The sequence below is a fragment of the Aquarana catesbeiana genome, linkage group LG02, assembly GCF_042186555.1.
Source record: "Aquarana catesbeiana isolate 2022-GZ linkage group LG02, ASM4218655v1, whole genome shotgun sequence".
Classification (NCBI taxonomy): Eukaryota; Metazoa; Chordata; class Amphibia; order Anura; family Ranidae; genus Aquarana; species Aquarana catesbeiana.
Window position 1 is genome coordinate 48,380,819 of NC_133325.1, and position 24,294 is coordinate 48,405,112.

The 24,294-nt window shown below is 46.1% G+C and overlaps 1 protein-coding gene and 1 long non-coding RNA gene across 2 annotated transcripts in view; both read right to left on the reverse strand.

Moving 5' to 3' along the window:
* Positions 1–7,585, reverse strand: part of MYO7A (myosin VIIA) — a 305,890-nt gene extending 298,305 nt beyond the window's left edge. Inside the window, exon 1 of the mRNA XM_073612852.1 lies at positions 7,383–7,585. The gene's annotated coding sequence lies outside the window, so the exon portion shown is untranslated. The remainder of the gene's footprint in view (positions 1–7,382) is intronic.
* Positions 7,586–21,074: 13,489 nt separating this feature from the next.
* LOC141126846 (uncharacterized) lies at positions 21,075–22,227 on the reverse strand. Its single transcript, XR_012241453.1, has 3 exons — positions 22,134–22,227; positions 21,389–21,582; positions 21,075–21,300 (listed from the first exon to the last, which is right to left on the reverse strand). It is a non-coding gene; the product is annotated as an uncharacterized lncRNA (long non-coding RNA).
* Positions 22,228–24,294: the final 2,067 nt, after the last annotated feature.

Here is a 24,294-nt window from a genome sequence, read left to right on the forward strand (position 1 = left end):
AACGACAAAGAATTTTCATACAAATGCTCGAGTGTATGGCCGGCCTAAGTGAATAATGGATTTCCTTCTTGGCTGCCCCTGAGATTGTGAGAGTCGGCCGGGCCGGGTGGTAAATGATTGAAGAGGTGGCGCTGCGCTGGTTCAGGAGGGCAGGGTGTAACTGAGTCCAGCTCTTTGAATGAATTCAGGTTACCTTTATTATGTGACCTCAGAGGGATGCTGTTACCAGAGATTAAAAGACACTTAACCTCTCCGAAATACAATCGCTGTGCTGTATGAGATGGCCAGGGGGTAGAAAATCTATAACCGCCGGCTCGTTACAAATCTGCATTCAGGGCCCATTGACACTGTGGTGCTGGGTGATGAGCGTGTTACTGCAAGACGTGGTGATGTGACGTTACACTCGGAACTTATCTGCATGTCGGTGCATTTTAAAGGCCCCATATCACTATGGGGATCACTAGGACACAGTTGGACAGAGAGGGATCACTTGGACACAGTTGGGCAGAGAGGGATCACTTGGACACAGTTGGGCAGAGAGGGATCACTTGGACACAGTTGGTCAGAGAGGGATCACTAGGACACAATTGGTCAGAGAGGGATCACTTGGACACAGTTGGTCAGAGAGGGATCACTTGGACACAGCTGAGCAGAGAGGGATCACTTGGACACAGTTGGGCAGAGAGGGATCACTTGGACACAGTTGGTCAGAGAGGGATCACTAGGACACAGTTGGTCAGAGAGGGATCACTTGGACACAGTTGGGCAGAGAGGGATCACTAGGACACAGTTGGGCAGAGAGGGATCACTTGGACACAGCTGAGCAGAGAGGGATCACTTGGACACAGTTGGGCAGAGAGGGATCACTTGGACACAGTTAGTCAGAGAGGGATCACTTGGACACAGTTGGTCAGAGAGGGATCACTTGGACACAGTTGGTCAGAGAGGGATCACTTGGACACAGTTGGGCAGAGAGGGATCACTTGGACACAGTTGGGCAGAGAGGGATCACTTGGACACAGCTGGTCAGAGAGGGATCACTAGGACACAGTTGGTCAGAGAGGGATCACTAGGACACAGTTGGTCAGAGAGGGATCACTTGGACACAGTTGGGCAGAGAGGGATCACTTGGACACAGTTGGTCAGAAAGGGATCACTTGGACACAGTTGGGCAGAGAGGGATCACTTGGACACAGTTGGGCAGAGAGGGATCACTAGGACACAGCTGGTCAGAGAGGGATCACTTGGACACAGCTGGTCAGAGAGGGATCACTAGGACACAGTTGGTCAGAGAGGGATCACTTGGACACAGTTGGGCAGAGAGGGATCACTTGGACACAGCTGAGCAGAGAGGGATCACTTGGACACAGTTGGGCAGAGAGGGATCACTTGGACACAGTTGGTCAGAGAGGGATCACTAGGACACAGTTGGTCAGAGAGGGATCACTAGGACACAGTTGGTCAGAGAGGGATCACTAGGACACAGTTGGTCAGAGAGGGATCACTTGGACACAGCTGAGCAGAGAGGGATCACTTGGACACAGTTGGGCAGAGAGGGATCACTAGGACACAGTTGGTCAGAGAGGGATCACTTGGACACAGTTGGGCAGAGAGGGATCACTAGGACACAGTTGGTCAGAGAGGGATCACTAGGACACAGTTGGTCAGAGAGGGATCACTAGGACACAGTTGGGCAGAGAGGGATCACTTGGACACAGTTGGGCAGAGAGGGATCACTTGGACACAGTTGGGCAGAGAGGGATCACTAGGACACAGTTGGTCAGAGAGGGATCACTAGGACACAGTTGGGCAGAGAGGGATCACTTGGACACAGTTGGGTGGAGAGGGATCACTTGGACACAGTTGGGCAGAGAGGGATCACTTGGACACAGTTGGTCAGAGAGGGATCACTAGGACACAGTTGGGCAGAGAGGGATCACTTGGACACAGTTGGGCAGAGAGGGATCACTTGGACACAGTTGGGCAGAGAGGGATCACTTGGACACAGTTGGTCAGAGAGGGATCACTAGGACACAGTTGGTCAGAGAGGGATCACTTGGACACAGCTGAGCAGAGAGGGATCACTTGGACACAGCTGAGCAGAGAGGGATCACTTGGACACAGTTGGGCAGAGAGGGATCACTTGGACACAGTTGGTCAGAGAGGGATCACTAGGACACAGTTGGTCAGAGAGGGATCACTTGGACACAGTTGGGCAGAGAGGGATCACTAGGACACAGTTGGGCAGAGAGGGATCACTTGGACACAGTTGGGCAGAGAGGGATCACTAGGACACAGCTGAGCAGAGAGGGATCACTTGGACACAGTTGGTCAGAGAGGGATCACTAGGACACAGTTGGTCAGAGAGGGATCACTTGGACACAGTTGGTCAGAGAGGGATCACTTGGACACAGCTGAGCAGAGAGGGATCACTTGGACACAGTTGGGCAGAGAGGGATCACTTGGACACAGTTGGTCAGAGAGGGATCACTAGGACACAGTTGGTCAGAGAGGGATCACTTGGACACAGTTGGGCAGAGAGGGATCACTAGGACACAGTTGGGCAGAGAGGGATCACTTGGACACAGTTGGGCAGAGAGGGATCACTAGGACACAGCTGAGCAGAGAGGGATCACTTGGACACAGTTGGGCAGAGAGGGATCACTAGGACACAGTTGGTCAGAGAGGGATCACTTGGACACAGTTGGTCAGAGAGGGATCACTTGGACACAGTTGGTCAGAGAGGGATCACTAGGACACAGCTGAGCAGAGAGGGATCACTTGGACACAGTTGGGCAGAGAGGGATCACTTGGACACAGTTGGTCAGAGAGGGATCACTAGGACACAGTTGGTCAGAGAGGGATCACTTGGACACAGCTGAGCAGAGAGGGATCACTTGGACACAGTTGGGCAGAGAGGGATCACTTGGACACAGTTGGGCAGAGAGGGATCACTTGGACACAGTTGGGCAGAGAGGGATCACTTGGACACAGTTGGGCAGAGAGGGATCACTTGGACACAGCTGGTCAGAGAGGGATCACTAGGACACAGCTGGTCAGAGAGGGATCACTAGGACACAGTTGGTCAGAGAGGGATCACTTGGACACAGTTGGGCAGAGAGGGATCACTTGGACACAGTTGGGCAGAGAGGGATCACTTGGACACAGTTGGTCAGAAAGGGATCACTTGGACACAGTTGGGCAGAGAGGGATCATTAGGACACAGCTGGTCAGAGAGGGATCACTTGGACACAGCTGGTCAGAGAGGGATCACTAGGACACAGTTGGGCAGAGAGGGATCACTTGGACACAGTTGGGCAGAGAGGGATCACTTGGACACAGCTGAGCAGAGAGGGATCACTTGGACACAGTTGGGCAGAGAAGGATCACTTGGACACAGTTGGGCAGAGAGGGATCACTTGGACACAGTTGGTCAGAGAGGGATCACTAGGACACAGTTGGTCAGAGAGGGATCACTAGGACACAGTTGGTCAGAGAGGGATCACTTGGACACAGCTGAGCAGAGAGGGATCACTTGGACACAGTTGGGCAGAGAGGGATCACTTGGACACAGTTGGTCAGAGAGGGATCACTAGGACACAGTTGGGCAGAGAGGGATCACTTGGACACAGTTGGGCAGAGAGGGATCACTTGGACACAGTTGGGCAGAGAGGGATCACTTGGACACAGTTGGGCAGAGAGGGATCACTTGGACACAGTTGGTCAGAGAGGGATCACTTGGACACAGTTGGTCAGAGAGGGATCACTTGGACACAGTTGGTCAGAGAGGGATCACTAGGACACAGCTGAGCAGAGAGGGATCACTTGGACACAGTTGGGCAGAGAGGGATCACTTGGACACAGTTGGGCAGAGAGGGATCACTTGGACACAGTTGGTCAGAGAGGGATCACTTGGACACAGTTGGTCAGAGAGGGATCACTAGGACACAGCTGAGCAGAGAGGGGTCACTTGGACACAGTTGGGCAGAGAGGGATCACTTGGACACAGTTGGTCAGAGAGGGATCACTTGGACACAGTTGGTCAGAGAGGGATCACTAGGACACAGTTGGGCAGAGAGGGATCACTAGGACACAGTTGGTCAGAGAGGGATCACTTGGACACAGTTGGTCAGAGAGGGATCACTTGGACACAGTTGGGCAGAGAGGGATCACTTGGACACAGTTGGGCAGAGAGGGATCACTTGGACACAGTTGGGCAGAGAGGGATCACTAGGACACAGTTGGGCAGAGAGGGATCACTAGGACACAGTTGGGCAGAGAGGGATCACTAGGACACAGTTGGGTGGAGAGGGATCACTTGGACACAGTTGGGCAGAGAGGGATCACTTTCCATAATACTCCTACGAAAGAAGTTGCCGCAATTCACACAGCAGGTCGGGCAGATCGATCCACTCAGTTCAGGATCTCTGCATGGAGTTTCAATCGTACTTAAAGCTGCTGCCCATCCTCCACTGGCCAATTCTGCTCCCACCCACAGCGTGCCGAGTGCTGACCATACACTCTACAATCTGACTGTACAACCTCCTTCAACCACCATCAATTATGTACTGCAGGGGCCTGCCTGATTTGATCTAAATGAATTGGACGGTGTAGACGTGTGCTGCTATATAGTTTTAGTAACTCTAGAGGAGATTGTACAATCAGATTGTTTAGTGTATGGCCAGCCTTATGAGATTCCTTTTTTTTTAATCAGATCGATGTGCAATTAAGTTACAATGATTGAATAGCGTTAACTTCCTTACCAATTGACCTCATTTTGATCAAACTGAGTCGATCCGTCAGGGTGGAATATTATCAACCGCCTAACATTAATTGGCAGCACTGAGATACTTCGTTCACGATTTCGATATATTGTTGACTGATCAGATTGTGAGATTGGAAAAAGAGATGCAAATTGACAACTTACAACCTTAACATATCTTAGTTAACAATCAAAATCGACTTCCCCGTGTGTGGCAGATCGATTGAATAGGCTGTCAGTTATAGATTGATCTTTTCTGATAGCAATAATCAATCAGAAAGAGAAATCAATTTATTGAAGAATGTATGGCCCACACTATGTATGCATGTATATCTATATGTATGTATCAATGCCAAAAACTATAACATATACAGTAGGGTGGCCACACACATTACAATCTGATTGTACAATCTCATATCAATTTACTAAAACCAGGCAATATACGGACACGCCTATACAATCCAATCAGCCTGTATCCAATCAGGCAGGCCCTTGCACTACATAGATGTTGGTAGATGGAAAGAAGGTTGTACAATCAGATTGTATTGTTAGCCTAAAGAGTTGCCATACACTATGATCTATACAATCTCCTTTCGATCTACCACCAGCTATGTACTGCAAGGGTCTGCCTGATTGGATACATACAGATTGGATTGGATTGTATAGGTGTGCCCTTATATTATATCATTTAGGTAAAGCTGAAGGAGATTGTACCTTATCTGTACAATCAGATTCAGTGGTGGCCCATCTACATATCAGTGTCGCCGGACCATGGATTCCGATGTGGGGTGGGTGTGTTTTTGAAGCACATGATTAGAGCCTGAGGCTCTAATTGGCTTTCAAAAAGGGCGGGCTCGGGGCGCAGAGCACTGTGTCCATCCTGAGCCCACCTAGGTGTGTGACAAGAGCGAATTTTCGCACTAAATCTCTTCTCTGCCAATCAGGAAGGGGGGGGGGGATTGGGCCACCGGCCGCCCGGGGGGGGGGGGGGTTTGCCGCCACCCCCCCCAAAAAAAAACCTCACCAGCGGCCACTGATCAGATTGTATAGTCACAGTGATGGTGAACCTTGGCACCCCAGATGTTTTGGAACTATTTTTCCCATGATGCTCAACTACACTGCAGTGTAGTTGAGCATCATGGGAAATGTAGTTCCAAAACATCTGGGGTGCCAAGGTTCACCAGCTTTAGACTTCACAAGGGTAACATTATAAACCTAACCGACCCATTCCACCTGTAACAAATCTGACAGGCTCTTCCTCTACATAGGTGATGGTAGATCTAAAGAAGGCTGTACAATCGGATTGTATAGTGTATGGTCACCCTTAGATTAGCAAAACAATGTTATATATGAGGACAAACCTAAACAATGCTTTCAACTTTGTATCAATCAGGCAGACGCTTGTGCCTTATTGTTGACGGTAGATCTAAAGGAGATTGTACAATCAGATTGTATAGTGTACGGTCATCTTAAAGGAGGTTGTACAATCAGATTGTGTAGTGTAAAGCTGGCCATACATTATACAATTTTCTTATTCAATTTCCTTTAGATTCCCCTTCAACTATGTAGTGGAAGGGCCTGCCCGATTGCATACAGATTGAAAAAGGGTTTCGGTTTGACCTCATATTAGATGGTTTAAAGGAAAATTGTATAATGTATGGCCAGCTTAAGATCACCCTTAGATTTACCAAAACGACATATCATGAGAAGAAATCATATATTACATTTGTATTCATACAGAGTGGGCCTCCTACTTTATAATTGGTAATAGGAGATTGTATAGTGTATGGTGATCCTTAAAGGAGATTGTACAATCAGATTGTATAGTGTAAAGCTGGCCTTACATTATACAATTTTCTAATCCAATTTTCTGTAGATTTACCTTCAACTATGTAGTGGAAGGGCCTTCCCGATTGCTTACAGATTGAAAAAAAGTGTTTAGGTTTGATCTTATATTAAATGGTTTAAAGGAAAATTGTACAAGAAAATTGTATAATGTATGTCCAGCTTAAGAGCACCAAAATGACATATGATGAGAACAAACAATATATTACATTTGTATTTATACAGAGTGGGCCTCTTACTTTATAGTTGGTAATAGGAGATTGTATAGTGTACAGTCATCTTAAAAGGAGATTGTACAATCAGATTGTATAGTGTACAGTCATCTTAAAAGGAGATTGTACAATCAGATTGTATAGTGTACAGTCATCCTGAAAAGTAGATTGTACAATCAGATTGTATAGTGTACGGTCATCCTTAGAGGAGATTGTACAATCAGATTGTATAGTGTACGGTCATCCTTAAAAGGAGATTGTGCAATCAGATTGTATAGTGTGCGGTCATCTTAAAGGAGAATGTACAATCAGATTGTATAGTGTACGGTCATCCTTAGAGGAGATTGTACAATCAGATTGTATAGTGTATATTATATCACCCCCGGTCCAGCATTGTCTTCCCCTGCCCCCCGTCATCCCAGGTCGGTGAGGACCCCCTGATTTCCCGATGAATAGGACCCTTGTGTGTGTGGGGGGGGGAATGATGAGGCCGCTCCAAGCCTAAGGAGATTAAGCAAATCCTTCCCAGACTGAACAAAGTGCAGCTTTCCTGCAGAACTCACCGTCCACATGGCAGGTATCCGGGCAGACTTCGGGGGGCGCTGCACTTTATAGGTCCTCCATGGTGTGGATGTGATTGGGATTCCTCTCTCTCTCTCTCTCTCTCTGGGGATCAGCTGGAGGAATACCTGAGCCTGTCCCGGGTGTCAGCGACAACACCTGCTCTACATCTGACAGTCTGACCATTCATGCCGGCTGATCCTTCTTAGAGGAGGAGATTAGAGGGCGAGGAGGCTGACACCGCTCTGCAGGGAGGAGACACACACACAGCTACACACACAGTGGGGGGGACTACAAGTACCAGGGGGGGGGACTACAAGTATCAGAGGGGGGGGACTACAAGTACCAGGGGGGGGGACTACAAGTACCAGAGGGGGGGACTACAAGTACCAGAGGGGGGGGAGTACAAGTACCAGAGGGGGGACTACAAGTACCAGAGGGGGGGACTACAAGTACCAGGGGGGGACTACAAGTACCAGAGGGGGGGGGACTACAAGTACCAGAGGGGGGGGACTACAAGTACCAGAGGGGGGGGACTACAAGTACCAGAGGGGGGACTACAAGTACCAGAGGGGGGGACTACAAGTACCAGGGGGGGACTACAAGTACCAGAGGGGGGGACTACAAGTACCAGAGGGGGGGACTACAAGTACCAGAGGGGGGGGAGTACAAGTACCAGAGGGGGGACTACAAGTACCAGAGGGGGGGACTACAAGTACCAGAGGGGGGGACTACAAGTACCAGAGGGGGGGGGAGTACAAGTACCAGAGGGGGGGACTACAAGTACCAGAGGGGGGACTACAAGTACCAGAGGGGGGGACTACAAGTACCAGAGGGGGGGGACTACAAGTACCAGAGGGGGGGGGAGTACAAGTACCAGAGGGGGGACTACAAGTACCAGAGGGGGGGACTACAAGTACCAGGGGGGGACTACAAGTACCAGAGGGGGGGACTACAAGTACCAGGGGGGGGACTACAAGTACCAGAGGGGGGGGACTACAAGTACCAGAGGGGGGGACTACAAGTACCAGAGGGGGGGACTACAAGTACCAGAGGGGGGGCTACAAGTTCCAGAGGGGGGGGACTACAAGTACCAGAGGGGGGGGACTACAAGTACCAGAGGGGGGGACTACAAGTACCGGGGGGGGGACTACAAGTACCAGAGGGGGGGCTACAAGTTCCAGAGGGGGGACTACAAGTACCAGAGGGGGGGACTACAAGTACCAGAGGGGGGGCTACAAGTACCAGAGGGGGGGGACTACAAGTACCAGAGGGGGGGACTACAAGTACCAGAGGGGGGGACTACAAGTACCAGAGGGGGGGGACTACAAGTACCAGAGGGGGGGAGCTACAAGTTCCAGAGGGGGGACTACAAGTACCAGAGGGGGGGACTACAAGTACCAGGGGGGGGGGACTACAAGTACCAGGGGGGGACTACAAGTACCAGAGGGGGGGGGGGCTACAAGTACCAGAGGGGGGGACTACAAGTACCAGAGGGGGGGGGCTACAAGTACCAGAGGGGGGACTACAAGTACCAGAGGGGGGACTACAAGTACCAGAGGGGAGGGGACTACAAGTACCAGAGGGGGGGAGGGACTACAAGTACCAGAGGGGGGGCTGATTGGTGGCTGCACCTCTTCTATCGCATTCTTCACTGAAGGCTTTTATTTCAGTAAGTCCTTGTTCACATTGACTGCGGCTTTGAAATCAGGCGACTTCCTCTAGAAATCGCACAATTTCATATCGTCAGTGCGATTTGGAAGACATCTCTGCGGCTTCATGCTCAGGTGTCTCTGCAAGTCGCACCCAAAATCGCCCAAAAAAGTGGCGCAGGAACGACTTTTTTTTTTTTTTCAAATCGAATGCGGAACCGCAACGTCTGCGTCAGCAACGATTTGAACATGCGCATTGCCCACAATAGGGGGTGACTTGTCTTGCAATTTGACCTGTCAAATCGCAATGCAAGTCACTCCAATGTGAATGAGGACTAAGGGACAGTTCATAACCACATGCAGTCCAGTGCGTTTTTTTTTTTCTGCATCAAAAAAGCATGGATATAGGTTATATGGCAGGGGTAGTCATACCTCCCAACTTTTTGAGATGGGAATGAGGGACTCCTACTAGAAAAAGTATGTAGGCAAAGGACACACCCCTTGCCCCACCCCCTTAAAGGAGAATTAACAACAACAACAACAAAAAGATGAGTTAAACCCACAAGGGCTTTTTTTTTTTTTTTTTTTTTTTTTTTTTTTTACCACTACTATTCCTTTATTTTGGATTTTGGAATTTACAAATGCAGCAATTTAGAAATCAGATGAAAGGTTTAGCACTGGAAAACACTTTTTGAAAGCTAAAAAGTGCATTTTATATACAACTTTATAGATCAGACCAAAATGAGGGACAAATGAGGAGGACAGAGGGACATGGCTCCAAATCAGGGACAGTCCCTCGAAATCAGGGACAGTTGGGAGCTATGGCTAGGCAACCTGGTGGCCCTCCAGGTGTTGTAGAACTACAAGTCCCATCATGCCTCTGGGAGTAATTGTAACTGCCAGCCTTGCAATGCCTCCTGGGAAATGTAGTTCCACAACAGCTGGAGAGCCCCAGGTTGCCTATCTCTGTTATATGGTTTCCGGTGTCATAGTTCACACCGGTGCGGTCAGTTCCAGAAAAAGAAAAAAATAGAACATGCTGCATTTTTCCTGCACTGGACTGTACTGGGACGTGGTAAAACACATCAAAAACGCATCAGAATACCCTGGAACGCATCAAAAATGCACCAGACCCCAATACAGTGGAAAAAAAAAAATATATATATATATATATATATATATATATATATATATATATATATATATACACACACACACATATATATATATATATATATATATATATATATAATTTTTTTTTATGTCAGTGCGAATTTGAAGACATCTGCGTGGCTTCATGCACGGAAGCCTATGCAAGTCACACCTGAAATCAATGCGGCACCACACAGGTCGGGGTCGCACTGGTTCGAATATGGCCATTACCGACAATAGGGTGCGACCTGCCATGCGATTTGACCTGTCACTCCAATGTGAACGAGGGCTAAGGGCCAGTTCACACCGTATGCAGGCCAGTTAATTCTTTTTTTTTTTTTTTTTTCTGCATCAAAAACGCATGGAAAGTAGGTTAGATTGTTTCCAATGGCGTAGTTCACACCAGTGCGTTCCAGTTCCAGAAAAAAAAAAAACAAGTAGAACATGCTGCATTTTTCCTGCACTGGACTGAACTGGGGTAATACGCATCAAAAACGCATCGAAATACACTGGAACACAAATCAAAAATGCACCAGACCCCAATACAGTCAAAAACAAAACAGGAAAAAAGAAGAAAAAAAGAATCTGCAATGCTGTTTTTTTTTTTTGTCATGTCAGTGCGACTTTGAAGACATCTGTGTGGCTTCATGTACGGATGCCTATGCAAGTCGCACCTGAAATCGATGCGGCACCACAAAGTCAGCGTCGCACCGATTTGAACATGCCCATTGCCGATGATAGGATGCGACTTGTCATGCAATTTGACCTGTCAAATCGCATGACAAGTCACGTCAATGTGAACGAAGGCTAAGGGCCAGATGCGGTCCAGTGCGGGTTTTTTTTTCTGCATCAAAAATGCATGGATAGTAGGTTAGATTGTTTCCAATGGCATAGTTCACACCGGTGCGTTCCAGTTCCAGAAAAAAAAAAAAGTAGCACATGTTGCATTTCTCCTGCCATGGACTGTACTGGGAGGCAGTAAAACGCATCAAAAATGCATTGGAATACCCTGGAACACATCAAAAATGCACCAGACCCTAGCACAGTGAAACATATATATTGTTTTGTAATGTCAGTGCGTCTTTGAAGACATCTGCGTGGCTTCATGTACAGATGCCTATGCAAGTCGCACCTGAAATCGATGCGGCACCACAAAGTCAGCGTCGCACCGATTTGAACATGCCCATTGCTGACAATAGGGTGCGATTTGTCATGCGATTTGACCTGTCAAAGGGAGGTGGTAAAACGCATCAAAAACGCACCGGAATACATTGGAACGCATGAAAATGCACCAGACCCCAATACAGTGAAAAAAAAACAGGAATAAAAGAATCTGCAATGCATCCGGAAACACATCAAAAACACACCGGAATACACCTGAAATGCATGAAAACGCACCAGACCCCAATACAGTGGAAAAAAAAACAGGAAAAAAGAAGTAAAAAAAAATCTGCAATGCACCGGAATGCGTCAAAAACACATTAAAAACGCACGCACACAAATGTATCCAGAATGGATCTGGAGTGCGTTTTTGTGGTGTGAACCAGCCCTAAAAGCCAATTTTCACCATATGCAGTCCAATGCGTTTTTTTTTTATTTTTTATTTCTGCATCAAAAACGCATGGAAAGTAGATTACCTGGGTTTCCAGTGGCATAGTTCACACCGGTGCAGTCAGTTCCTGAGCGTTTTCCTGCACTGGACTGTTTTAAAATGCATCAAAAACACACCAGACCCCAGTACAGTGGGGGGGAAAAACGCAAAGAAACGCATCAAAAAATGCAGAAATGCACCCAGGACGGATCTGGATGTAACAGACCCGAGCACCTGATTGGCAGAGATGCGGCTCAGTGTTAGGAAAGCGAATATTCATTCGTTTTTTCTAACACAGCTGAGCGACCTGCGAGCGCCCAGCATGGCGCTCGCTGTTTACCTTTTTTGATGCTTTTTTTTTGGTGCTTCAAAAAATACCCCGCCGCTGTAATTCAGGCGCCGTGCGGGGGTGGCAGCGGCGGCCATAGATAGATTCATGCAATGCATGAATCTATCTATTGGTGATAGAGGGGGGTGGCAGTAGAGAAGGGGCGGCGCCCGTGCGCCCCTTATGGACGCACCACCACTGGACTACTTTTTTCTGCCATCGCTTTTCTATGTTTCAGTGTAGAAGGGACTTTTTGAGTTAAGGATACATACTGGAATAGATTGTTTTTTTCTTCTAATCTGAGTTTTAAGGGTCCCAGCCAGTGTTAAAAGCTGTGTCCTGAGCCTTTACAAGCAGAATAAAAGGAAAGCAGTGCGTGTGTGCCTTCATCAGGACAACATCAGTACCTGCACCAAAGAATAAAGTCAGTTCTTAGCAGCTGAGGGTACATGTCAAGCTGTTGTGGATGGGAATATACATGGCTGGATAGGTGTGCATTGTGTAAAGGTTATTCATTTTTTTTCTTTAGACCCCTTTCACACTGGGGCCGCGGCCGCGTTAGCTTTTCGGCCTCTAGTGGGGCGCTTTTAACCCTAAAGAAGGGGTTAGAAGCACCCATGTTTGCAGCGCTTCCGAAGAGCTTTTCATGCGCTTTGGAAGCCCCATTCATTTCAATATGCAGGTGCATTTTGGGAGCGCTAAATACAGCCCGCAAGCGCACCGCCCCAAAGATGCTGCTTGCAGGGCTTTTCCTGAATGAATGAAAGATTTATAGAGCGCTGCAAATGCGAACTGAATCGCCTCAAGGCCCCTAATGTCCCACAAGCGCACCGCCCCCCCCAATGTGAAAAGTCCCACTGAATCGAATGGGAGGCGGTTTTTCAGGCGCTTTAAAGGTGCTATTTCTAGCGCTAAAACGCCTGAAAACTGCCTCGGTATGAAAGCGGTCTTAGGCTAGGTTTCCACTATTGCAACCTGAAAGTCGCGCGATTTTGTCGCAATTTTGATGCGACTTGAAGCAATGCCTGTGTATTCCTAAGGTCTATGGACCTCCAGTCACATCAAAGTGGGACCCAAGTAGTTCAGGGACTACTTTGAAGTCACACAGATATGAACGGTACTCATTGGAAATCGTGGGGTAAGACTTGTCATGCGACTTTGCAGTCTCAAGTCGCATAAGTCGCACTAGTGGAAACCAAGCCTTAAAACCACGTCCCAACAAGAACACACTAGACAGTAAACATGTCCTCACTTCATATATGTGACGGCGGCGCTCTGTTTCGCCCGGCGTTCCCTTCCCTGTGCGGGTCTGAGTGACATTACGCTGCAGACTTGACGAGGAATAGCCCGTATAAAAAGGTGTGCGATGTCGTAGGAGGACAGGAAATGCCATTTTTGAAAGGGTGTGGAGGCGGCGGGAGTATAAAAGAAGAGTTAAAGGTTTACAATAAGTTGAGCGTTGTGTTTATTCTGTTTGAAGAATGACATATTGTGCTATTTCATTCATGTATGAGCCTTTCTGTCCGCTCATTCTTCCGTTCTATATCAGGAACACACAATACACTGCTATATACTGATCATACAACTATCTCTGCAGGCCTTGGCTACCTTTATCCTGGGGGTGTCAGAGTCAGGAGGTCCTGATGGGACACAGTACTGGCCAACCAAGGCTTGCTCAACCAAGGTTCCTCCCGGGGGTTACTAGGGGCTCCTTGAGCAATGAACCCCCCATAATGACCCATTGATCTCCCATTTACAATGACCACTGATGTTAGGGGCAATTTTCCAACTGACATACATTGTAAGGGTTCACTTCTGCACTGATTACCTGTGTAAGGGGCTTCTTCTCCACGCTCCATCTACAGTATGTAAAGTTACAATGTATCCACTGATATAAGGGGGGACTTCTCTGCTGATCACCAAGGTAAGGGGGTATATATCTACTGATCACCAATGTAAGGGGGCATTTCTCCACTGAGCACCAATGTAAGGGGGCATTTATCCACTGAGCACCAATGTAAGGGGGCATTTCTCCACTGATCACCAATGTAAGGGGGCATTTCTCTACTGATCACCAATGTAGGGGGCATTTCTCCACTGAGCACCAATGTAAGGGGGCATTTCTCCACTGATCACCAATCTAAGGGGGCATTTCTCCACTAATCACCAATGTAGGGGGCATTTCTCCACTGAGCACCAATGTAAGGGGGCATTTCTCCACTAATCACCAATGTAGGGGGCATTTCTCCACTGAGCACCAATGTAAGGGGGCATTTCTCCACTGATCACCAATCTAAGGGGGTATTTCTCCACTAATCACCAATGTAGGGGGCATTTCTCCACTGAGCACCAATGTAAGGGGGCATTTCTCCACTAATCACCAATGTAGGGGGCATTTCTCCACTGATCACCAATCTAAGGGGGCATTTCTCCACTAATCACCAATGTAAGGGGGCATTTCTCCACTGAGCACCAATGTAAGGGGGCATTTCTCCACTGAGCACCAATGTAAGGGGGCATTTCTCCACTGAGCACCAATGTAAGGGGGCATTTCTCCACTGAGCACCAATGTAAGGGGGCATTTCTCCACTAACCACCAATGTAGGGGGCATTTCTCCACTGAGCACCAATGTAAGGGGGCATTTCTCCACTAACCACCAATGTAGGGGGCATTTCTCCACTGAGCACCAATGTAAGGGGGCATTTCTCCACTGATCACCAATCTAAGGGGGCATTTCTCCACTAATCACCAATGTAAGGGGGCATTTATCCACTAATCACCAATGTAAGGGGGCATTTATCCACTGAGCACCAATGTAAGGGGCATTTCTCCACTGAGCACCAATGTAAGGGGGCATTTATCCACTGAGCACCAATGTAAGGGGGCATTTATCCACTGATCACCAATGTAAGGGGGCATTTATCCACTGAACACCAATGTAAGGGGGCATTTATCCACTGAACACCAATGTAAGGGAGCATATATCTAATGATCTCCAGTAGATATATGCTCCCTGCTAATGCTGGCTTGCATCTGGATTTTGTGAACATACAGTCAGGCCCATAAATATTGGGACATCGACACAATTCGAATCTTTTTGGCTCTATACACCATCACAATGGATTTGAAATGAAACAAACAAGATGTGCTTTAACTGCAGACTTTCAGCTTTAATTTGAGGGTATTTACATCCAAATCAGGTGAACGGTGTAGGAATTACAACAGTTTGTATATGTTCCTTGTGGACCTGACTGTAAGTGGAATTTTGAACTAAAGTGGAGAGTTAATAACCAGGAGTTAAGACAGGAGTCTTCTAACCTGTAAGTAACATTATATTGTAACTGGGAAATGAGTGCTAGCAGGGTTGAAGGTTTTGCTCAGTGCACAGTGTGCCACATGTATGCAAAATTGGAGCAACAGCTCCAGGATGGATACCGCTGTGACAGATGTGAGCGGGTTGCCCTTCTGGAAGCTCACGGAGTTCTGGAGGAGCAAGTTGCAACACTGGGCAGAAAGGACAACCTTGAAAGGGGTCCTCTGCTTTCTGAGCAGGTGGTAAGTAGGGTTGATGTGGAAGGGCAAGTCAGGATTATCAGGTAGGAAGATGGGTTAATGTAGTTAGAGGGAGTGGAAGGGGCTCACAAAAAAGGAAGGCCAGTCCTGTGTTTGTGCATCAAAACAAATTTGCCAAGTTGAGTGAAGATGTGGAGATAGCAAACACAGAGGTGGCAGCCCTGGATGTCACTGCTACCCCTAAGAGCAGCCCATCTAATAGGGGTGGTGAGGGGAGTGCAGGTAGGCCTAGACAGTTGGTGGTAATAGGGGATTCTATAATCAGAAGGACTGATAGAATAATTTGCCACCAGGATCGCCTCAACTGAATGGTTTGCTGTCTCCCTGGTGCCCGGGTGCGGCATGTGGTGGACCAGGTTGATAAATTACTGGGAGGGGCTGGGCATGACCCAGCTGTCTTTGTCCATGATGGAACCAATGACAGAATACATGGATGGTGAAGGTTCCTTAAGAATCAATTTAAAGAACTAGGCTGCGAGTTGAAGGGAAGGACCTCCAAGGTGATATTCTCTAAAATATTGCCTGTACTGTGCGCATCACAGGAAAGGCAGAGGCTGATTAGAGAGCTAAATGCATGGCTTAAGATCTGGTGTACGAAGTAAGGGTTTGGGTTTCTAGAGCACTGGGCTGACTTTTCATTGGGGTGCAACCTATATGCTAAAGATGGTTTGCATCTGAATGGAAGGGGGTCTGCTGTGCTGGGGGGTTTATGGGAAGGTTGGAGGAGTATTTAAACTAGGATTGAGGGGGGAGGGAGATCTAGAATTCAATCAGGCAGACAGGTCAGTTAGGGGTCAGACATTTATGGAGGGTGGAATGGGGATAGAAGGGGGAGGGTTATGGCAGGGGACAAGAAAGTCCCCATGTTGCATACAACCATTGGAAATTATAGTGCTATTTGTACTACTAAAAAAGATGTGCAAAACACCATAGCAAAATGTAATAATGCATTAAAGTGTTTGTTCATCAATGCCAGAAGTCTGCCAAGCAAAATAGGAGGGTTGGAAGCTCTGGTGCACGAGGAGAGCTATGATGTAATCGGTATTGCTGAATCTTGGCTTCATTCCTCACAAGACTGGGCTATTAAAGTGTTTAAAAGCTATTAAGCTATTAAAGTTCCACCCATAAAAAAAAAAATCATTGCTGTGCAGCAAATAATATAAGACATGATATTTGGAGAATTTTTTTTTTTTTTAAATTACCTTTTAATCCCTGTTGCTATGTGGTCCCTTCAAATCTTTCCCTTCCTCACCGCAGCTCCTGACGTCACTTCCCTCGGCGCCTCTGCTCGCTACTGCTCCAGGGAGATGTGCGTCATCATTTCCCAGGAGTCAGTGGGCATCGCTGAGGGCTAGAATCGCGTTACTTCAAAACCGGAAGTGACGCGGGAAAAGGCAGATTTCTGCGCCATTGTTAAAATGTTAGTGTTTTGATGATCTTTGTTGCCATCACAACATGGCGTACAAAAAGAAAACCAGGAAAGGAGGGAACAAATGTGAAAACACCACATCCCAAATATTTAGGCAAATAAAAAAAATCACAAGACATGATTTGGTACAAAAAAATTCATAAAATTCAGTGAGATATCACAAGAGATACCACTTTTCTCAATATGTTTCGCTCATTGGATCTTCTTCAGAAGACTTTTCATGTGGCATCATAATAAACTAGAAATTACGAAAATACATAAAGTAAATACTTGGGTTTAGATACAGATCCATAAATCCAATGTGCATCAATTAATATCATAATGATACAAAGGCATATAAATGGTATAATAAATAGAAATTCAAATATTAGATAAGAGGACATACAAAAAAAATAAATAAATATGTAGTACAATGAAAATAACCATGTAGTTGCAGAAATGAACCTTACCTAACTGGTAATCAAAGTATGTGTCACTTAGGATTGAAATCAATGAAATTTATATCCTATGGGTTGCTTCCCTTCAAGGATGGGCCTCAAAAATTGTTTGCAGAGATATACAAAAATGATCAGTTGGAGGAGTCTTTTCTGGTGAGGAAAAGACCAATATATAAATGGATAAAATAATAAATAATATAATAATATTCACAGAAAAGACTGTGTAGGGAGACATAAATTAAAATCAAAAAAGGTTCCCTAAAGGCATTAATCAGTAGAAGCAATATTATCCAGCGATCACATCCACGGTGATAATTGAAAAGATTCACTCAAAGTATAAAGTAGAGAAATCACAAAGTACTAGGCGTATATAAGGCTTGCAGAGGGGAGAAAAACAATATTCATCCGAAGCAAGCCAGGTCCTGGAGTATGTATCAGGTAAAGGAACCTGCAGCCATAAATGGTAAAAGGCTGACATTTTTATTGGCTTAAAGATTTGCAGACAGCAGAAAGCCAGAGTAAAAAATCATGAGAAGGGCACTGCGTGCCATAGCACAAAATGGAACATACCGGATAACGATTGAGACAAGATTGAGAAGTTGACGGGGGAGAGAGGTATATCTCCCGTCTAGCTCCTTGGGTAGCCGGCAGAGAGTGACAGGGAACGGGAAGATCAATTCCCCGTATTTGTAATATGCTCAGACACGGCGGCGTCCGATGCCGCCGCCCGCCGCCCGTTGTGATGGCAACGCAAGACGTTTACGGCGCTGCGAGCCTGTCGTACTGCGCGTGCGCGAGAACGGGTGGTGCATGCTGGTCACTCAGCTGCACCGTATCCCGAAACAGTATGCTTGTGGGTTTCACATGCCCACAAGCAATATGAGAACGGCCAGGACACCATAATATAAGCTTATTTTTTCTATTAAAGCGGACATCGGGGGGAAATTTGCAAAACACATGAGTGTTATATGTTAATGATATGACCTAAAGAAATGTTAAAAAAAAAAAAAATTATTAGATGTCGTTGGAACTCCGCTTTAATATTCCTGTACTCTTTCGGAGAGACAGGGTAAAAAGGAAAGGTGGCGGAGTCTGTCTCTATGTGAGAAGTGATCTCAAAGCGAGTTTGAAAGAGGACCTGGTCGATGGAGAGTGTGATGAGTCTGAAGCATTATGGGTGGAACTGCATATAGATGTGCATAGTTCAAAGTTAATCATTGGAGTTTGGTATAGACCTCCCAGTGTTGGTGAGGAGGTGGAGACTCAGCTCCTTGCACAGATGGAAAGGGCTGCAAGGGCTGGGACGGTGATAATAATGGGGGATTTTAACTACCCGGAAATTGACTTGAGTAATGGCACTGCTGGGACAGTTAAAGGGCAAAAATGTATAAACCTATTACAGGTTCAGTTTACTGAGGCCCCAACTAGGAATGAAGCTCTGTTGGAACTGGTAAGCCCAAACATTCAGAGCTTATTACTAATGTTCATATAAAAGGAACATCTGGGTAGAAGTGACCCTAACATGATTTCATTATTTCATTTGATGTTAGCTGTAAGCAAAAAAACACATACGGGAAAGATAAAAACACTTAACTTTAAGAGAGCAAATTTTCCAAGGATGAGGGCTGCTCTCCAGGACTTGGACTGGGAGGGAATATTGGCATCAATGAACACAGAACAAAAAAGGGAATTCTTCAAAAAGACCATTTGTGAACTCACTGCAAAGTATACAGTGCCTTGCAAAAGTATTCACCCACCTTGGCTTTTTACCTATTTTGTTTCATTACAGCCTTTAGTTCAATGTTTTTTTTTTAATCTGAATTATATGTGATGGATCAGAACACAATAGTCGTTGGTGAAGTAAAATTAGAAAAATATATAAATAAAACTATTTTTCAGAAATAAAAAACTGATAATTGACATGTGCGTATGTATTCACCCCCTTTGTTATGAAGCACATACAATTCTCTGGTGCAACCAATTACCTTCAGAAGTCACATAATTAGTGAAATGATGTCCACATGTGTGCAATCTAAGTGTCACATGATCTGCCATTACATATACACACCCTTTTGAAAGGCCACCAGATGCTGCAACGCCCAAGCAAGAGGCACCACTAACCAAACACTGCCATGAAGACCAAGGAACTCTCCAAACAAGTAAGGGACAATGTTGTTGAGAAGTGCAAGTCAGGGTTAGGTTATAAAAAAATATCCAAATCTTTGATGATCCCTAGGAGCACCATCAAATCTATCATAACCAAATGGAAAGAACACGGCACAACAGCAAACCTGCCAAGAGACGGACGCACACCAAAACTCACAGACCGGGCAAGGAGGGCATTAATCAGAGAGGCAGCACAGAGACCTAAGGTAACCCTGGAGGAGCTGCAGAGTTCCAGAGACTGGAGTATCTGTACATAGGACAACAATAAGCCGTACGCTCCATAGAGTTGGGCTTTATGGCAGAGTGGCCAGAAGAAAGCCATTACGTTCAGCAAAAAACCAAAATGGCACATTTTGAGTTTGGGAAAAGGCATGTGGGAGACTCCCAAAATGTATGGAGGAAGGTGCTCTGGTCTGATGAGACTACAATTTAACCTTTTGGCCATCAAAGAAAACGCTATGTCTGGCGCAAACCCAACACATCACATCACCCAAAGAACACCATCCCCACAGTGAAACATGGTGGTGGCAGCATCATACTGTGGGTATGTTTTTCAGCAGTCGGGACTGGGAAACTGGTTGAGGGAAAGATGGATGGTGCTAAATACAGGAATATTCTTGAGCAAAACCTGTACCACTCTGTGTGTGATTTGAGGTTAGGACAGAGGTTCACCTTGCAGCAGGACAATGACCCCAAACACACTGCTAAAGCAACACTTGAGTGGTTTAAAGCAGTTGTATACCCGCTGACTTTTTTTTTTCCCCTACACCTGTAAGGGAAAAGGCATAATGAGCTAGTATGCACTGCATACTAGCTCATTATGAGATACTTACCTTAGAACGAGGCGCCAGCATCTCACCCGGTCCACGCCAAGGGAGCTGACATTTCCCCTCGGCGTGTCTTCCGGGTATCACGGCGCTGTGAGTGGCCGGAGCCGCGATGTCGTCACTCCCGCGGGAGACTTCTTTCCGGCAAGGTCCGGCGGCTGCCGGGCTTTCAGCCCAGAATCCCCTGTGTGCATGCGCCGCTGCAGTCAGCGGCTCATTGCGAGGGGAATATCTCCTAAACCGTACAGGGCGTGTGACCTCGCAATTAAGTCTGGTCAATCACGGATGTGAATCACCTTAGGGATTCGAAGTTAGCTGTATGGTCCCAAACTATGTAAATAAAAAATGACTATGCTGTGCTATCTCCTGATGTTCTTCCCAACACTGATTTTAAAGTGCCAAGATTGCAGTATTGAAACTAATATATATATATATATATATATATATATATATATATATATATATATATAAAAAATAAAAACTCACCCATGGGACTTTAAATGAGGTGTCCATGATGATCACAGGTGAATAAATATAATAGTAGAAAAATATTAAGGTTTATTAAGATCGTTATCATCCAATACAGGTCATACATGTAGAAGGCAATTCATAAAAGCAGCAGCATAACATGATAGTCCTAAATACATAGCCAAAATGACATACATCAAAGTATCATGAATACAGATATACATAATACATCTCTAACCCGACGCGTTTCACGAGCTCTCCTCGCATCATCAGGGGCTGATGTGTATATCTGATGTCTGTAACGACAAGAAAAAAAAGTAGATTGGAATATAGGTTATGATTGGACAAAAGCACGAAGCCAGAACTGGTGGTCACCATACTCACTTGTCAGGTGATTGGCTCCAAGGGTCGACCCCCGGCCGGGGCGGGCGGAAAGCCTCTCCCACAGGAGCTGAAGGGACGAAGGCCAAAGCATGGAAAGCCGAGGTCAGGCGTAGGGCAGGCGTGGCAAGAAAATGGAAAGCAGGAGGAGAGAGTTGGACCCAAATGTCACCCAGAATCCTTGCAGAGCGTACTCACTATAATAAGATATATGAGTATAAATGTATATATGTGAATCTACAAAAATAGATGTAGCAGAGGAATATGAAGCAGTATACTCTAGAGCGAGGGGTGCAGGAGTGTCCAACAATGTTAGAAGAAAAAGGCAAGAAAGGAAAGAAAAAGAAGGGAAAAAGAAAAGAAAAAGAAAGGAGAAAAAGATAGAAGACCCAAATGTTACCCCTAGGTTATGCAGAGTGTATTTACTATGGAGAGTTGTATGAATGTATGTATGTAGGCAATTAATGTAGCCATAGTAATGGTATCCTAAGTTACTTATGAATCTTTATATAGTGTACTAAAAAAGGGAAGAAAGAGGTAAAGAGTGATGTGCAAAGAAAGAAAAAAAATTGAATGAGGATAGTCAGAGGAAGGATGATCAGCAGAAAAAAGTGATAGGAAATAAGGGAAGTGAGTTAGATAAGGGAGAGAGAGTTTATGCAAATGACACTCCACATTGTACGTGACTGGTAAGTGCGCTAAAGGAGTGATATATAACACAAGGTATAGTGGTGAGAGTGATGCTTACCAATGTGCTCTCTTATCAATGTGTAAGGAGGACCCAGCAGGAAAGCAAAAGTTTGTCATGCCAGAAACCCCCGCCTAAATACCCAGATATCCGCCGTGGCCTCCGCCCCCAACGTCATGCAACTGGCAGCGAGGGGGAGGACCCACTGCATGCTCGCCGGAATACGGCAGAGCGTAGCGGAGCGGAGATCCCCGCCCATCGCCTGGGATGACACATTGTGCGCCAGGAATGGGGACGCCGCTGAATGCGGAAGTCTATCGCTGTGCACAAGGCATGACGCCGATGCACGGGGTGGCTCCGCCCCCTCCTAACAAAGGGAAGCAGAGACAGCAGGGGAATGATATCCCCATTTAGTGCATCGCAGCTCCCGGGGAAATGAACCGCCGCCCCCAATCGAGGGGCGGACCCAAAGGGGCCAAGTCCGCAAGCAAGAAAGGGAGTCATCTAAGAGTGACTAAAATCCTAATGTACTGGGAATCAAAAAATGTATATGTATCAACAGGATCTGGGAGCAGCAACAGACTCAGGGCATAAAAGGTGTCTTCCACCTGAATTCAATAGAGAAGAGAAAAAGACTGAAAACTGCTCCTTGACATGAGACACCTCCATCCCTATATTACACATAAAAAATAAAAACTCACCCATGGGACTTTAAATGAGGTGTCCATGATGATCACAGGTGAATAAATATAATAGAAGAAAAATATTAAGGTTTATTAAGATCGTTATCATCCAATACAGGTCATACATGTAGATGGCAATTCATAAAAGCAGCAGTATAACATGATAGTCCTAAATACATAGCCAAAATTAACACCTCATTTAAAGTCCCATGGGCGATTTTTATTTTTTTATGTGTCATTTTTTACCAGTCACGTACAATGTGGAGTGTCATTTGCATATACTCTCACTCCCTTATCTAACTCACTTCCCTTATTTCCTATCACTTTTTTCTGCTGATCATCCTTCCTCTGACTATCCTCATTCAAATTTTTTTCTTTCTTTGCACATCACTCTTTACCTCTTTCTCCCCTTTTTTATCACACTTTTCTCATTCATTTTACACTGTTTTCCCCTATGTCTTGCAGGATATTCTTGTATCCTATGTACTTCTGTATAACATCCTCATACTTTTATAATACTTTGATACCAATTAATTAAGTTATATACATATATACATTTACAATCATCTCAGTGAGTACACTATATAAAGATTCATAAGTAACTTAGGATACCATGACTATGGCTACATTAATTACCTATATACATACATTCATACAACTCTTCATAATAAATACACCCTGCATAACCTAGGGGCAGTGGCGTCACTAGGGGGTGGCTATTGGGGCTATAGCCCCGAATATGGGGCCCATAGCCCCGAGTCTCTGCAGGTGTCCCCAAGGCGAGGGGAGGCCCTCTGGGGACCCTGATTTTAAGGGGGAGGCTCTCTGGGGACCCTGATTTTAAGGGGGAGGCTCTCTGGGGACCCTAATGTAAGGGGGGCTCTCTGGGAATCCTGATGTAAGTGGGGGGCTCTCTGGGGATATATACACACGCACAGGTATATTACTGTATATACATGTGTATGCCCGCCCAAGCGTATGACTTTCTTTACTACGCTGCTATGGGCTCTAGCCCCAGATATTTTGTAGACCTAGTAACGCACCTGCCTAGGGGTAACATTTGGGTCTTCTATCTTTTTCTCCTTTCTTTTTCTTTTCTTTTTCCCTTCTTTTTCTTTCCTTTTTCTTCTAACATTGTTGGACACTCCTGCACCCCTCGAGTATACTGCTTCATATTCCTCTGCTACATCTATTTTTGTAGATTCACATATATACATTTATACTCATATATCTTATTATAGTAAGTACGCTCTGCAAGGATTCTGGGTGACATTTGGGTCCAACTCTCTCCTCCTTCTTTCCATTTTCTTGCCACGCCTGCCCGACGCCTGACCTTGGCTTTCCATGCTTTGGCCTTCGTCCCTTCAGCTCCCGTGGGAGAGGCTTTCCGCCCGCCCCTGCCGGGGGGTCGACCCTTGGAGCCAATCACCTGACAAGTGAGTATGGTGACCACCAGTTCTGGCTTCGTGCTTTTGTCCAATCATAACCTATACTCCAATCTACTTTTTTTACTTGTTGTTACAGACATCAGATATACA